Raw genomic sequence first — 17682 nt, forward strand, 5'->3', positions numbered from 1 at the left:
ACCAACCCACATCAAATACCCAAATCGTTAGCATTTTAATTAACTCATTGTCACATCCACGCGGGATTCCACCCGCAACACATCATTCATCAATGTTTCCAGTAACAAGGTCAAGTAACCGTGTGGCTATAACATCAGAGGGATCCAAGGTATCACCCTCGATGGATTTTGACCGATGTAACTGTCAAGGTGGACATGGAGGAATCACTCTCGTTGGGCCAGCTTGATGGGTTGTACGACAGAGTCGTTATCGGAAGTGGTGAAGGAGGAATCACCCTCCAAGAACCACCGCTGTTTAACTACACCACATCGCTAACATTAGGAGTACGTATCGAGGTGTCACCCTCGGTACTCGATAGTAGCTCTGCGTCGTATAACTAAGGGGGTGTGAGTGATGTGTCGGGTCTTGGCTCGTCGATCATATGATCGAGACTTGACGATAAAGCAGGGGCAACTGGACTAAGGGGTCAAAGGGGATGACTGCTCCACCTGTACTAAATTGTTTAGATTGTGGTACAGGAAAGTAGCAGTTCATGAAAAATAGGCTATGCATCACATATAGGAGCTAACTAAACAGTAGCAAAATCTAATGCAAGCATGAGGGAGAAAGAATAAGCGATATAGGATTGATCAAGGGTGTTTTGCTTGCCTTGTTGCTCTGCGGCAAAGGGCTGGTTGTTGGGAGGGTAGTCGTATGCGACAGCAGCGTCAGTCTCAGGGTCCATCGGTAAGAAGGGGGGTACAAACAATAAATATGAACACAGATGCAACACTAAGCATAACATGGCAATATGCAGGACTAGGCATGCACTAACGCAACGTTAAAAGTTATAGTTGGATCGAAAAAATATCTGATGTTATATCCCGGGTCTCTGGCTACTACCGGACAAGCGAAATGGATGGAAAAGTTCCACGTTCACTATGCTAGGGACCATGACAGACAAATGGATAGCGTATTTGGGTTCATCTTGTTTTTCTAATCAACTTTCATGTACAAATTATTTTCATCCAGATTACGAATTATTTTATATTAATTTTAGAAGTTTTATTAATTAATTAGTTAGTACATATATTTAATTAAATTCAACAAATAGATATGACATCAGCATGATGTCATGTTGACATTAGCAGTCAACAGTCCTCTTGACTAGTCAACTCTGAGCACTGGGTCTCATACGTCATACACATTTTTAATTTAGTTTAATTAATAATTAAGCAAATTAATTTTAAGGTGGAAATCACGTATCATTCTTACATTAGGTTAATTGATCAACATATTTTAATTAGATATAATTAGTTAGTGTTAACTGGGCTCGACCCACATGTCATCATATGTTAAAATTAACAAACGGTTACTTAATCTAATAGCCCACATTAAATTAATTAACTAAATACTTAATTGATTAATTTAACTAATTATATATTATTATTATTATTTATTTGTTTAGTTTAGGGGGCGTGTGCCCCCTTTTTTTCATTGAGTAAGTGGGGGGTTAGTGGGGGCCTAATCCCCACTAACGAGCAGCACGCGGCAAGGGCCCGAAGCTAGCCAGGGCAGCATGGGGCGGGGCAACATCCCGTGGCCGTCGGTGGCTCGTCGGATGCGGCAGCGCGACGAGGTGGAACATGACCACGGGCGCGGGGGCCGTAGTGGAGCATCCGGGGGGTGCGGCGGCGGGGTTGCGGCCAGCGCATGGTGGGGCTGGCTGGGGCAGCTGCGGCGGTCGGAGGGGCAAGGACAACAACGGGGGAATGGGGTGGTGCGATGGTGCGCACATGCGGGGGAGACCGTGGGGCGATGTGGCGGTCGGGGTGCTCGGGACAATGGTGGCGCGGCCGCTGGTGGCGGATCCACCCAGAGGGGGGAAGTGGAAGGAGGGGAGGACCCTCGGTTCCTCACTGACGTTGAAGGGCAGGGGGCAACGATACTTTGTGGGGCCGTTGAGGGAGAGGTGAGGGGGACCAGCGAGGAAGGCGGACAGCGGGGGCACCGGCGAGGCTGCGCGGCTTGAGCCTCGATCCGATCTGGATCGGGAGGGGAGGGGGAGGGAGCGTGGGGTGTGAGTGGTGGGGGCGAACCCTCGTGGCTCGCGTGGAGGCTGAGAGGGAGAATAGGAGGGTTAGGTGAGAGTTAGGGTTTTGGGGGTTCTTTATACCCCCGAGGTTTTAGCGGGCTTGTTGGGCTAGTCTAGGTGGTCCAGGGCCGGCGAGGGGGTTTTATTTCCCTTTTTTGTTACTTTCATTTATTTATTTGTCTTCTGCTTTGCACTTATCGTGAGTAGCAAATAGGTTTAGTAAAATATGGGCATTCGTCCACAGTTTACTTTATAATTTTAAACACTGCCACAAAAAGGATTGGAAGGCATTTGAAATAGCTTACATTTTTAAACTATAAAAGGCATTTGAATTATTATTTGTCCTCTATTTTAATGTTTTCATAGTTTTAAATTAATTACAAAAAGGTTGGTTACAATTGTATATTGACCAGGGGATTATTTACAACCCATTCATGATTTTTATTTTGAAGTTTTGAAAACTTTTAAATCCGCTCTTGATGAATTCGAATCGCAAAAGAATTTGAATCAGATGTGATCCCAACCGTGATCATAACTGGATCAGCAAAAGCATTAGCTTAATCATGGTGATTAGTGTAGCTTAATTACAATGATCACCGTAGCATAATCCGAGGATATCACAATGTCTATGTTCCCGATGCATCACTCGGCCAATCGAAGGCGTCAAAAGTGTTGGGGTCTCCCCGGACAGTGAAAATCGCGTGTTACAGATGGATGAGCTGAATGTGTGCAGAGAAAGTAAGGGCCCCATGCACGTCGTCGGCCCAACTTGTGTCGCTCAAGGCATGTTGGATGGTGCGCCTATTCCTGGTGTGTTGGTCTACAAAACATACAACTGGGTGGTGATATGAGCGGCACTAAACCCATGGATCCACCTATCTCGCGAGAAAAGGGTCCTCGTGCCATCCCTAACGGTAATCTTAACCGGGCTATCAAACACCTATGTGGCCTCCTTATCAACGATCACGGGATACCTTGCCATGGTTTCTTGGGGTCCGATCTTTGTAGCCATTCCCACCTCACGCGCAAAGCAAGAGCTTGGAGCTGCAGATCTTTCACTCTAAGGCCCCCAAAACTAACAGGCCAGCATATATTTTTTCAAGCAACCAAACAATGTCCTCCGTTAACTCTCTCGTGCGCCTTCTAGAAGAATGCTCTCATCCCTTCGTTCGGCTCTTTGTAGACCCACATGAGGGCATTGAGGACCATTAAGTGATGAATTAGCCTAGAGGGCATGACTGATTTGACAAGGGTTACACACCTAGGTTTTGTGTCGAGTCTCCGCTGCCAGGACGGCACCACCTTCTTAGCTCGGTCAAGCATCAGCTGCCATTTGCTTCTGGTGAGTTGGTGAGTCGCTAGTTGTATCCCCAGATATTTGCACGGAAACTCTCCAATGCCGCACTACAACATCGCAGCCACTCTCGCCTTGTGTAGTCAGTTTCTCGGATGAGAATGGCCGAAGATTTGTTGTAGTTGACCTTCAAGTCGGTTGCCTCCCCAAAAGCATGTAGAGCACTGCTCACAAAGTTCAAGCCAGACTCGGAAGGCCTAACGAACAGAGCGACATCATGTGCGTATACAGAGAGCCTCTGCAGCGATGTGATGCCAGTGAAAGAGATGACCACATTCTCCTCAGCCGCTTTAACCAGGATTGAGGTGAGCACATCTATGGCGATCACGAAAAGTAGCGGGGAGACAGGATCTCCCTGTCTCGTCCCACACGTGTGCTTGAAAGGCTTCCCAGGGAAATGTAGTGAACTACAAACACATTTGATTAGAGCATCCATAGTCGAAGTCCTCGTATTGACCGCACAGACGCACAAGCACTAATCAGATGAAAAGGAGAATAAAAAAGTTAAACCAACCATACCCCTCAAAGCTTTTAAATTGTTTCCGACACTTCTCATTGTCTTCATATATGAGATGACTATGAGGTGTTTTCTGGGTTGTTCGGTCAGTGATCCTGCATCCGCCACATAGAATGTGTCCCAATTTTTTTCTTTGTTTTTTTTCTTTCACTCCATCTTCACACATCACATGCATGTGACTGGACGTATACGGGAAAAGTGAGGGTTGTGGCTCTAAAAATGACAATTTAATAGATGATCGGTCATTGTTCGTGACGCGCCCGTTCATGTTTGCGGATGTTTAAGAGGTCATATTTGTTAAGTCATGCTATAGATGCTCTTACTTTGCGGATTATTGGGTTGAGCAGCCTTGAATTGGACCAGGAATCAAAACTATACATGTGTATAATCCTTTTTTCCTTTTCAAAAGGAATGACCGAGAGATAAGGCTAGGGAGAAAAATTCTGATGGGCATCTCCAACGATGACAATCAAATCATCCATAACCGTTTGGATCTGCATGGTCTGGACATATTTTACCATAACGCGATCCTGTATCACGCTGCTTGGAGGTCCGAAAATTATTTTCCTCGTAAGCTGGAAGCAGACTGGCGTGGGAGTGGGAGGAGGGCTTTGCGGACATCGGTCTGGTGCCACGCAAGCGTCCGACAACCCTGACCCTCCCAAAAACTCTTCCTCGCCCGCACCTTTTTCGTGCTTGAAGAGGGTACGTGAACTCTCACGTTCCTTAGACACAGAAGCGGCGCGCCAGCTGAGTGTGCCCCTTCCATGTGCATTCCACTTCCCCGCATTCAAACGAAAACTCGTTCGTTCAGCTCCAAACATTAATCATGTGCAAAAGACAAGGAACCTGCTCTGGTGCCACCCGTATGTGTGATGACTTCCATTAACCACCTCCCGCCATGTCGTCCCATCCATACGCTATTTAAACTCTAGTCCCGACAACAGTCGTGTCCAACCTCCTCTGCTCCCTATATCCTCTTGGCACGATGCCTGCCATGGCCTACTCGAGCTCCAAAGCCTCTAGTGTTGTGTAATGTAGTAGAAAATAAAAAAATGTCCTACGATCACAATCCAAGAACACTATGAAGATGCATTAGAGGTTTAGATCGAATCATTACCAACTTTGAGTTGCAGCAGAAGAAGAGTTGGTGTAGATCGTTGATGAAGCCCCTCGAATTGTTCACAAATGATCCCTCGAACCGAAGACCGGAAACACAACCTCTCTACAAATTAGAGGTGTACAAGCTTCAGGACCCGACAGTGCTTCACCGTCGAGAACTAATCGCCATCGGAGAATTAGAGGGAGAATAACAGCACCACACATGGTTTCTCTATTACGAGGATTAGAGAGCTCTAGGTCTAGCTCTAATCAAATCAACTCTAATTTAGAACTAGAACTAAAGAACTAGAGGAGCCTCCAAATACTTGTGTTCTAGCAGCTGCCCCTACCCCTATCTTTATATGTTGAACTATGGGTCACAACTCGGGGAGGAGTCCTTCCCAAAGTCGGTTTGGGCCATAGGGAAGAGTCCTCCTCGGACTCCAACACAAAACACCTAGGTTCTTGGCATTTCAGGAAACACTACGGACCTTGATGTTTGTCCCAAGGGGGGAAACGTCATGGATCCTTGCTTCTAGCCCATGTCCTCCACAAAACCCTATTTTGCATTAACCTAAGGCCTCGTGGACCTAACCCCTTGGCACAACCAAGATGTCTACGCACCAGGGACACTTTGGATTTATGTGGAAGGTTTCGTAACCTTCTATACACCACCAAAATTTCCTAGGACCTTCCCAAGATCTCATAGAACATTTCTAAAAACATGTGAAACTTCCTCGAAACTGTTTCTTATGTTGCCAGAACTATTCCGAAAACACTTTCTCATAACTGTCACTCCACTAACACTCAACAGATTGTGGTTCTCTTAAGCATGTGACATTGTAGGTTCGGTAAAACATAGACATGAATGAAACTCTTTTTCGTTCAATGATCAATAACAAATCCGTGGACATCCACATTGATCCCTATGAATACACGAATGATATTCGAGAGAAGCTTTGGTTATCATATGATATTCCCTTTGCTTCACAATACTTTATAAATCATGAGGTGAGGCATAACAATATCCTCTTGAGCCATTCTCATGCTCACTATACTAGTTTCCTTGTTACCGGTTTTGTTTCTTCTTTCTCGTTGACATGTCCAGGCATCCCCGTGACATAGTCACCTATGTCTTGCGAGACGATGGATGTCATCATACTGAGACCGTGCTAAGAATGTCTCTCCATCGTTGGAGGAGCAAATTCGACTCTTGAGGTATCCATCCCATTTTCATACTTTCTTATGAACCTAGAAGTTGTCGTTATGATCACAATGTTACATATGATGTTTGAGCAACCCCATAGTCCATTGCCCAATATGAAGTAATTATGAAATTCTCGTGTTCTAAGGAACTAAAGCATGCATTAACTCACCGTGTTATATCAAATAAACTTGTGACGAAAACATCTCAAAGTATAACAAACAAGTTGGGTCAATTCAGTATGATCATTCTTCTAAATAATATCCCCAATCTCGTTTTGGACTATCGTTACACTTAAGAAATCCCCAAGATTTGGAAAACATGATCAACATACAACACTTGGGGTAGTCCTAGAGGCAAGACTAGGAATAAGATTTTTACCGTTTATTATTCCACACGTGATTATGATTGTTTCATGCTATTACATTATTAATCTTTACTTCATATGCAATAATATGCTATTTTATATCATTTTGGGAACCAAACTATTTACCAAGCGCCCAATGCGAGTTACTGCTTTTGCCATGTTTTTGACTTTTGCAGAAAATCAATACAAAATAGAGTCCAAACACGATGAAACTGTTTGGTGATTTTTTTGGAAGATATTTGACCTATGAAGCTTCAGGAGGAGGCAAGACACTGCACAAGGATGTGACAAGCCTGCACGGCACGCCCCGAGGTAGGACGCTCCCAACAGGCTTGTGGCCCCCCTCGCGAAACCGCCTGGCCTAATTCCTCTTCTATAAATCCCAAAATATTTCGAAAACATCTAAGAGCCACCCAAAACACTTTTTCCGCCACTGCAAGTCTTTGTTCTGTTGTGATCCCATTTGGAGACCTTTTCCAGTGCCCTACCAGAGGGAGAATTGATCACGGGGGATGTCTACATCAAACTAGCTGCCTCCATGATGATGTGTGAGTAGTCCACAACAGACCTACGGGTCCATAGCTAGTACATAGATGGCTTCTTCTCTCTCTATGAACTTCAATACAATGTTTGTCGCGATTCCCGCGGTGATCTATTCGATGTAATCCTCTTTTACGGTGTGTTTATTAGGATCTGATGAATTGTGGGTTTACGATCAGATTATTCATTGAAAGTAATCGACTCTCCTCTCAATTATATTATGCATCATTATTATAGCTTCGTATTTCTCTCTGATCTATCTGTTTGGTTAGGCCAACTAGATTGATTTATCTTCAGTCGGAGTGTTGCATTGTAGTGGGTTCTTTATTGCGGTGCTCTATATCCCAGTGACAAAAGGTTACGATAAATGTATTTGTATTGTTGCTACTAATGATAAAACGATGGGTTCTAATCATATTTCTTGTCTTACTTTGTCTACATCATGTCATCTTGCTCCAAGAATTACTTTGTTTGTCGTGAACTTAATACCTAGAGAGGCAAGCATAGAAGCGCTCTCAAAGTGGAGTAATAGTAGTAGATGCAAGATCGGTTTGGTCTACTAGTTTATGGATGTGATGCCTATATATACATAATCATTGCCATGAATAACATGTCATAACTATGCGCTATTCTGTCAATTGCCCTACAATAATTTACTTACCCACTCTGTGCTATATTCGAGAGAGAAGCCTCTAGTGAAACTATGTCCCCCGGGTCTACTTAATCCTATTGCTAAAAAACAAAAATACCTTGTTGCATTTTTACTTTTATTTACTTACTTTTGTTATTTATATCATCTATATCTATCATAATTAATCCTTTCAAGTAACGATTTCAAGGGGCGTGACAACCCTCTTGCTCGTGTTGGGTGCAAGTGTTTGATTTTGTGTGTGTAGGTGCTGACGATGAGGGTTTGCTTGATTCTCATACTGCTTCTGATGGAAATACTTATTGCTACTATACTGCTTCACCCTTCCTCTTAGAGGAAAAAGCCGACACAGTTCACAAGTAGCATCCTCCGAATCACATATTCTAGAATCATAACAATTATAATATAGAATATAAAGTCTTAATTGTAAATGTGGAAATAAATAATACAAAATTATTGCCTCTAGGGTATATTTCCAACACACTCCCATTTGCACTAGAGTCAATAATCTAGTTACACAAGTTCTCTAACACCAATGGCTATTTGGTGTTGCTCATTATCTGCTCGTGGTAGAGGCTTCATCATTGGGTGCAACACATTCAAATCCATGTGAATTTTTAGTACTTCCAAAAAGACCTTTTTGACATGTTGTCAAATGTTGTGATACTTACATTCGATATGTCTGATATTCATGTGGGACTTTGGTTCTTTTGTTTGATCAATGACACCACTATTATCACAATAGTGCTCCACTATATTCAATGCAAATGGAACCACACCAATCTCGTCATGAAACTTCTTGATCGAGACTGGTAGCCTCTGAAGCCACAATATATTCTACTTCCATCGTATAATCCACATGAGTGTTCTCTTTTAAACTTTTCCAGCCACCGCACCACCATTATGGGTGAAAATATAGCCCAACTGAGATTTATAGTCATCTCTATCAGTCATGAAGCTAGTGTGGGTGTAACCACTTAGAACGAGCTCCTCATCACCTTCATAGATAAGGAGTATGTCCTTTATCCTTCTAAGGTACTTAAGAATAGTCTTAAAAGCTGCAAGTGAGCCAATCATGGATCACTTTGGTACCTGATACTGACATTTATCGCATAAGAAATATGTGGTGTTGTACATATCATAACATACATAATAGAACCAATTGGTGAGGCATATGGGACTCCACTCATTTGCATGCGCTCATTAACTATCTCAGGACATTGATCCTTGCTAAGTGTTGTGCCATGTGACAATGGGAGAAAACCTTTCTTCGCATTCTCCATTTTAAACATCTCTAAAACTTTTTCAATGTCCGTGCTTTGTCTTTGTGCAATTACACGCCTTGATCTATCTCTATAGATCTTAATGCCCAATATATAAGCTGTTTCGGTTAAATATTTCATCAAAAATATACTTTTTAATGAATGTTTTATTATGCTAATAAATTTTACATCATCCCCAATCAATAATATGTCATGCACATACAAGATTAGAAATGATATAGAGCTCCCACTAAATTTCTTGTATACACAAGCTTCTTCATCATTATTAGTGAAGCCAAATTCTTTAACCACTTTATGAAAACATTGGTTCCAGCTCGTCGATGCTTGGTTCAAACCATAAATTGGTATTTGAAGCTTGCACACCTTACGGACATCCTTAGGATCGAAAAACCTTCTGATTGCATCATATATACATCCCCTTTTAAGACATCCATTTAGGAAAGCCATTTTGACGTCCATCTACCATATATTGTAATCAAAATATGCAACAATTGCCATCATAATCCACACAGACTTTAACATGTCTACATGTGAGAAAGTCTCGTCATAATCGACTCCCTCAATTTGAGAAAAACCTTTCACAACTAGCATGGCTTTATAGGTAGTAGGATTACCATCCGAGTCAATTTTTATTCTGAAGATCCATTTACATTGTATAAGTTTTACACCCTCTCTCAGTTCTACCAAGTTCCAAACTTTATTATCGTACATTGACTTCATTGAGTTCGCGAGAGGAAGATCTTTGCCTTAGCTGGGCATGGGATTTTCCAAATGAATTCCCATATCGGGTTTGATGCTACAACGCTTGGGTTGTCCCCCCTTCCTACTCTAGTTTCATAACAGTTCTGCCACACCTCTAGGTAAGATGATTTCACCAAGAAAATACCATGCTTGGAGGGATGCCATGCCAAGAAATCAAGCATGTTAAAGGAGGGGGGAGGTATGCTCAAAATCCTATGAACGACCACGGGCCAGAAAGTCTGCTCAATGAGTTGTACATCCAACTACCCTGTAGAGGGATCAATTAGATCGAGTTCCCCCTTTGGTCCATGGCCTCCATGGAGGTGGAGGGGCAGGGACCCCTGCGAGATTGGATCTCCCTCTCTGTGCTCTTTTGTTTCACGTTCCTCGTTTTCTGTCCCTTCACTGTTTCTTAAATTCTCGGAGATCCATAACTCCGATCAGGCTGAAAATTGGAGGCTACAGTGGGTCCTCCAGCAACACCAATAGTGGTGGTGTCTTCAACAACAACAATAGCCGTAGCGCCTCTTCTTCTCGTGGACAACCTCGCTGCCAACTGTGCAAGAAGCCCCGGCATGAAGTGATGGACTGCTGGCATCGCTACGATGAGGACTACGTCCCTGATGCCCGCCATGTTGTTGCTGCCATGCGTGATCAAGGAGGTGATGGTGTTTGGTACGTTGATTCTGGTGCCACAGATCACAAACTTTGGATAGTAATTGATTTCCTCTCACAGTAATGGGTAGCCTTGAAGAATACTGAGGGATCCAGGCACCAATGCACATATTTACCTTATGTCCATCTCCAATGCGCCAAATATGTCCAAGTTTAAGTGTTTTGACACCCTCCATTATATTTTGCCAAGTATAATGGACCTTCTTATTTAATGTAGCATTTAACAAGTCACCATCGGGATAATATTTGGCTCGTAGAATAGTTGCACATAATGATTCTGGTGCATGCAGTAAAAGCCATGCTTGCTTAGCAAGGAGGGCTAGATTAAAACAATGGATGTCCCTAAACCCCATTCCACATTCTTTCTTGGGAACATACATTTTCCACCAAGCAAACCAATGCATTCTCTTATGGTTAGCATCATCTCCCCACCAGAATTGTGCCATCGCATATGTTATTCCCTTACAATTTTTTTAGGGATTTTGAAGACCGACATTGCATATGATGGTATGGCCTCAACCACCAATTTGAGAAGTACCTCTTTTCCTCCTAGTGATAAGATTCTTTCTTTCCATCCCAACAATATCTCCACTATTATATCAATCAAATAGTTGAACTTTCCACTCCTATCAAGTCCCATTGTCGCGGGGAGCTCCAAATATTTATCATTGATTGTTTAAGTCATTATTCCCAAAGTAACACAGATCTGTGTTGTAGTCTCAACAAGGGTACTCGGCCTAAAAAATGTACTAGATTTTTTACACTTACTTTCTTTCTAGACGCCAAGCAATACGCGTCAAGTAGGGCCTTTAAGGCATTTGCATTCTGGTTATTAGCCTTCATAAGGATAAGTGAATCATCTGCAAATAGGAGGTTAGTCATCGTAGGTGCATCATGACATACTTTGACTCCCTCCATCGCTCATGTTGCTTCAGCATGTGATAACAAGCCTGTCAATCCTTCGGTGCATAATAAGAACAGGTAGGGGAGAGGGGATCCCCCTGCCTTAGCCCCCTGGATGGTTTAGAACTATCAACAAAGTTGTCAGAATTGTGACTCAAGTCTTAGAATCTTACGATCCAAACTAGCCCCTCTGATTCTATGATTTTTCTCATAGAATCTAAGTTTCTACATCCTGATAGTTAAGATTCTATGATTCACGATCCTACCAACAGAGCTCCGATCCGATTCAGAATCTTGATTCTGGCAACTTTGGCTATCGGTCTCCTCCAAATTCAACCGAACACTGTATTGCACTAAAGACATACATTGCATTATCAACTTCACCCAGCTTGCATCAAAACCAAGCTTCAATAAGATAGCTTCCAGAAATACCCATTCAACACGATCATAGGCTTTGTGCATGTCAAGTTTAACCGCACACCATCCATCCTTTCCTTTTCTTTTATTCTTTATTATATGGAGACTCTCATACGCAATAATAACATTGTCAGTTATAAGCCTTCCAGGGACGAAGGCACTATGGGTGGGGGATATAATTTCTCGGAGTAATGGTTTCAGCCTTGTAGGAACCATCCTTGAAATGACCTTATACACAACATTACATAAACTGATTAGACGAAATTGTGTTACCTTTTCTGGGGAATTTGTTTTAGGAATCATGACTATAGTTGTATCATTCCAACCTGAAGGTATTCTGCATGTATTATTGGCCTGTAAAACTTCCTCCACTAGGTCATCACCAAGCATCGGCCATAATCTTTTATAAAATATAGAATGGAGTCCTTCTGGCCCTCGGGCTTTGAAGTCCCCAATATCAAAGAGAGCTTTTCGCACTTCCTCGCCTGAGAAGGGTGATGTTAGTGTGACATTCATCTCATTAGTGACCCTCCACTGCACCCTAGAGAGAACATAAGGATCTAGATCAAACACTTATGAACTGAATATGTTAGAAAAATACTCGAGATTTTGAGCATTCAATGGTTTGTTCCTTCTCGCCAAACACCATCATCGTCCATTAGTTTTCTGATTTGATTACGTCTTTTCCTTGTTGAAGCGGCTCTATGAAAGAAAGTTGTATTTCTGTCGGCATGAAGTAGCCAATTCGTCCACCCTCTCTAGATCCAATACATCTCCTCTTGGTCCAGTAGGTTCTCAATGAGGACTTGTACTTCCTTCATCCGCGTGTGACTTTTAGAACTCTGGCGACCTGCTTTCAACCTTTCCAATTCACGCTTCAATTTATTGATCCGTTTCTTTGGTCCCTTCAACGTTTCCCGATCCCAGGAGCGGAGATCGACATGAACAACTCGTGTTCGATCAGCCAGCGAGGGGCCAACAACCCTAAGTTTTGCTATGTTCCACGCAGATTTCACTATTTCATCCACGGTGGATTCTTTGAGCCATCTAGCCTCAAACTTATTTCCTCTACTAGACTTTCTCAATCGTTGCCCATCAAAATATTCTGTATCCAGCAGTAAAGGTCTATGGTTCGAGTGAACGTGTGGTTCATGAGATAACACTGCTAGTGGGAACTTCTCTGACCCAGCCTCATTGCAAACAGCCCGATCAAGTCTTTCCCGGATCTCACCACGTCTCCACATGAAATTTTCATCGATAAATTCCATGTCATTCACTGAGCACTCAAACAAGCAATCCCTAAAGTCTTGCTTCATATGACCTGGTCTGGGGTTGCCACCTTCTTTTATTGATCCATATAGAATTTCATTTAGATCACCAATGACCATCCATGCAAAATTGGTGGCCCTTTAAGATTACGCAGATATTGCCAAGAAAGATGCCTCTTGTCCCAAGCCGGTTCCCCATAGAAACAAGTTAAGCGCCAATTCGCATTATCACCAGACATAAGTACAACATCAATGTAGTTTCTGTCTTGAAGTTTACCACCAGACCACTGGTATTGTTACAGAAGAGAGCTAGCCCACCCGATCTACCATCGCTAGCTACCTCATGCACTAGATCAAAACCAAGCTTCACTCGAAGTTCTCTAGCCTTCTCTTTATTTAAATGTGATTCAGAGAGAAAAATAACATCAGCCCCCACCCGCTCTTGGAGTCCCAAGAGCGCACTAACCGCCGTTGCCGCCAACATGCCATGGCAGTTCCAAGCAAGGAGTTTCATTGCTCCCAGCAGTCCTCCACCTCGGAGGCCACCGATATTGAGTTTTCCTGAACGATCGAACCTTAAGAAAATAGACCTGCACCAACAAAGATTGCCACAACCCCTCACAACTTCACCACATCGGTGTGAGAAGGATTGAAACTTAACTACTCCACGTTGAATCACAAGCTCTTGCACAACATGCTCCCTCGATCAAGATGATGGAGCAGAAAGAACGCATCTACTACAGGAGACTGAGCACACAGACAACCAGGACCTCAAGAGAGAGAGAGAGAGAGAGATCAGCCACGACGTCAAACGGCGCCGTCCTGGGACAAAAATTGTCGGTAGCCCTGGCGGCAGGCGCGGCGGCGAGCCAAACCCTAGTCGCGTGCGACTTCCCCTTGCAGACAGAAAAAAAACCTAATACGCAGCACTGATTGGTTGATTTTCCTTGTGGCATTCTCCGTTGATTACTGTAGTTGTTATTTTTTCCTGAAAAATGTAGTTGTCATTTTCAGAGAAAGTAAACTAGGCGATCAGGACTAATTGCTGAGTAGATAGTAGGATAGATCACGGGACTATTAGAAATTAGACTCCACATGGCTAGCCACCTAATAAAAGCCTAGGGGAACATCTACAACCGTACTTCCTAAATTGACCTGGCCCATACAGCATACAGGATCACTAATTGAACAAGGGAGATTTTCTTTTTGACTCAATCGAACCCTTAAAGCCTTTTTAAATATCTGGTCTGTCAGACACTTTTCATATTCATATATAAGATGAGTACGAGAAATTCAGTGGTCATGCGTCTGTCATATACTATAATTTAACCATCACATAGCATTTTTTTCTTTATTATTTCTTTTTTTCATCAATCATATGCATGTGACTGGACATATAGAGAAAAAAGAAAGACATGCCTACATAAACGGACAAATAAGGGGTCAAAATGAACACGTCGAACACTGACCGAACGGATTCGTGGACATTTGAGGGGTTAAATTTGTCCGATCCAACTGTATGCCATAAAAAGTTGGAGTTTGAGTTACTACTCCTTAGCTTCCAAAAACCACGCACGAAATTGATTTTAAATCTATGTACGTAGCTTGCACGGCTATTAATTTTGTTAGTTGTCGCTTGGTTAGCTCGTACGTAGATAAACCATGTCACAATCATGCTACAACTTCAAGAAGATTATGTCTCATACATGTAATAGTCATGGAGCACTCTTGCAGGATACTGCGCACACTTGTGACTTACGGTTACGGGCCAACATTTTATGCAATCTTTAATTCTCCTAATCAGACAACAAAGTTTAGCAGCAGCGGGAGAATTAAATTAGTAACGTCAAGATCATCTGAAAAGGTGATGTTGTTGGTTACTTGTCAAAATTTTCCTACATCAACTTTAAGCAGCTCCACACGTGTCGACCTTTATGCTAATCGATTCATACGCTTTTGCTTGACAACGCCTAACAAATTATAGGCTGGGTATAGACTTATATGCATCTTCAGAAGAACCAAATCCAGCAACGAAAAAGGCAGATCGATCAGAGATTAGGTTGATGGATTAAACAACGTCAGAATCATAGTCACGTCAGAACAAGAGCTTGTGATGCAGGGTATCCCAAATGTCCCGGTCAAATGCAGCAAAAGTTTAGGCCTGCCGGTTCCTCCTTGGACTTGCATGTACACTACACACTGCCTGCTGCGACGCCAGTGCCTTGATATTGCATGCAGCCATGCATGGAAAAGTGACCAGCTTTGCATGTCAGTGGAAGAATCTCATGGAAAGCGCATAGGGTGAAGAGGATATGGTTAAGGCTGCGCCATTATATTAGTCCCAATGATGATCAGGCGCTAACTAAACATGATTCTTCGGTAAGAGGTACAAGGGCAAGACGCCAAGCAGCTAGGCCGAGCCGTTCCAGCTTTTTCCCAAGGGGCAATTCCCTTTGGCATCCTGTTGCACAGCACAGGACTGGGTTAGGCTAAGAGTCTTTTATACGTATTTGGCAGGCAGCAAAAAGTATGATTAGGGTGCGATTGTTTTAGTGCAACTAGGGGATAACAGAGGAGAGCATGCATGCATGGGGACAAGCAACTAAGGCGAGGCATTTGCACTTTTCTAGGGAAATTCTCTTTTGCTCACTGAATCCCGGCGGATGCTTCGATCCGGACGCCGCAAGGAACAAGGCGGGTGTGATGCGTACGTACCGCATGTGGCGTGGCACTTTCCTACCTGCGGATATGCCCCAGACATGAGGAGTCCAAAGGGGCCACGACAAATGCTAGGGATTTCTGATGAGATGATGCAGAAAGGGTGTTGGCAGACGGGGCATTGTTTACTTGCCATGTGCCCGCCAGTGGGTGCGTGTGTGTGCGCTGATTCCATTCCATGGCTCTCACTTCAGTGGCTACACTTGGTATGTTATTCCTGTCTGTCTCTGAATCTGTGCATGGTCGTTTGGAATGGAACTTGTACTGGTTGACTGCATGGGAGCCGTTTGTTTAGGGTATATGTCACTCAAATCCATGCGTCCTGTGCATGAGCTAGCAGCGGCCGTTGTGCTCGGGGTCGGGGGCATGTAGACTACGGGCAGCTGTTCTGTTATCCTTGTTTTGGGATCAGAAATAGGTAAGGTACACAAATGTGAGTATGAAATTTAATCTTGCCATTAGTGATACCTTATTGACCGAAGTATAACCGAAGTACTTCCTCTGTAAACTTTTATAAGACATTTTAGATGAGGGAGTACAATTGATTTTATTTTAGAACTGAATACTGGGGCCTCGTGTCGTGGTATACATATTGGTATTTGAATTGAAAATCGCCCTCTGGAGGTATATGCTCGAGACCTATAATTGGAGTGGTTAGGATTGAAGCAATTTCGGCATAACCCATTTTCGTCTACACTCAGAAAACGGCAATTCTAACTCCTAAGCTCGGTTTCTAAACCTGGCCCAGAAAATCATAGCACATGTCACAAAAGCCCAGATCAAAGAGAGCAACTAGTTAGCGAGCATTTCTTCGCGAGCCTTTCATCAATCACTCCCATGCGTCACTACTTGACGCGTTCTCAGCCACCGTCACATGTCGCGTTCTGAGCGTTCCCTTCAGATTTTGTTTTTATTATTTCGCACGCGTTTTCAGCTTTTTTGATTGATTTTTTTCTGGGTTTTTTTGGTGTTTCTGATTTTTCTTAGATTTTCGACAGAAAAAAACAGAAAAAAAATTTGCTCGGAAAAAAATGTTTTCTGTTTTTTTCGCTATAGAAAAAACCTGTTTTCTGTTTTTCTGCAAGAAGCACGGTTTTACTTTTGCGAGAGGCATGATTTTACCTTTGCAAGAGACACTGTCGTGCCTCACAGAAATGGAAATAAAATAAGTTTTTCGTTTTTTTCTATCGCGACAGGCATCGTTTTGCTTTCACAAGAGGCATGGTCGTGCCTCTTGAAAACGAAAAACAAAAATGTGTTTTCTGTTTTTCTGTGGTGAGAGGCGTGATTTTGCTTATGCGAGAGGCACGATTTTACCTTCGCGAGAGGCATGGCTATGCCTCTCAGAAACGAAAAATGCATGTTCTTTTTTTATATCACGAAAGGCACGATTTTGCTTCCACGAGAGGTATGATTTTGCTTCCAGAGAGGTATGATTTTACCTTCGCGAGAGGCACAGTCGTGCCTCTCGAAAACGAAAAAAAAACTGTGTTTTTTGTTTTTTCTTTATCACGAAAGGTATGGTTGTGCTTCCAGAGAGGTATGATTTTACCTTCGCGAGAGGCACAGTCGTGCCTCTCGAAAATGAAAAAAATGTATTTTTTGTTTTTTTATCATGAGAGGCACGATTTTGCTTTCAGGAGAGGCACGGTTTTGCCTTCACGAAAGACACGGCTGTGCCTCTCGAAAATGGAAAAAACACATTTGCTTTTTTTTTTCTATCGCGAAAAGCATGGCTTTTTCGTCCAGTTTTTTTATGAAAAAAAGTTCGTCAAAACTTATCAACATGGGATCTAGTTTTGAAGATCTCGACGCGAGGAACCCAACGGTGAAAACGGTTCGACATTTCGATGTTCGGTTTAACAGATAA

The sequence above is a fragment of the Hordeum vulgare genome, chromosome 2H (genome assembly GCF_904849725.1).
Source record: "Hordeum vulgare subsp. vulgare chromosome 2H, MorexV3_pseudomolecules_assembly, whole genome shotgun sequence".
Classification (NCBI taxonomy): Eukaryota; Viridiplantae; Streptophyta; class Magnoliopsida; order Poales; family Poaceae; genus Hordeum; species Hordeum vulgare.